The sequence below is a fragment of the Penaeus monodon genome, chromosome 15 (assembly GCF_015228065.2).
Source record: "Penaeus monodon isolate SGIC_2016 chromosome 15, NSTDA_Pmon_1, whole genome shotgun sequence".
Lineage (NCBI taxonomy): Eukaryota > Metazoa > Arthropoda > Malacostraca > Decapoda > Penaeidae > Penaeus > Penaeus monodon.
Window position 1 is genome coordinate 5,021,863 of NC_051400.1, and position 531 is coordinate 5,022,393.

The window sequence follows — 531 nt, forward strand, 5'->3', positions numbered from 1 at the left end:
TGAGGAACAGGACCAGGCGCATCCGTCCTCACACCGCGACGACCAACATCAAGGCACAGGAATGTCAGCGAAATCAGAACTTGCTGTCAGACGACACCACATGACGGCTGACGCAGGCGGGACCGCATGAGGTGGAGGGGAGGGCATGGGGCATGGAAGGAGGGGAAGGAGGCAGGGAGGAAGGGAGGGGAGGGAATGAGAGGCATGGGGAGGAGAGGGAAAGAGTGAGGGGCAAGGGAGCAGGGGAGGAGGCGAGGGAAAGGGGCCATGGAAGGGGAGAGACAGGGGGGTAGGGAGGAGAGGGCAAGGGGACAGGTACGGAGGGGAGTGCAAGGAGGCAGGGAAGGAGAAGGGGGGGGGGGAGGGGGGAGAAGGTCACCAGCGATATCAAGTGGTCGTTGACCGTCACATGCGGTTACCCCTCTGTCTATTTCTTCTATCTCTCATTCGACCGCATGTATTTTTTCGGTGTAATTAATCTTTATATAAGTGTTGGCAGGAGTAAGGCTGAGGGGGGGGGGTCCTCTTACC

The 531-nt window shown here is 59.1% G+C and overlaps 1 protein-coding gene across 1 annotated transcript in view; it reads left to right on the top strand.

Annotated features, from left to right (window-relative positions):
* LOC119581702 (protein sprint-like) overlaps positions 1–531 on the top strand; it is a gene marked incomplete in the record, with an annotated part of 21,974 nt that overhangs the window by 9,995 nt on the left and 11,448 nt on the right.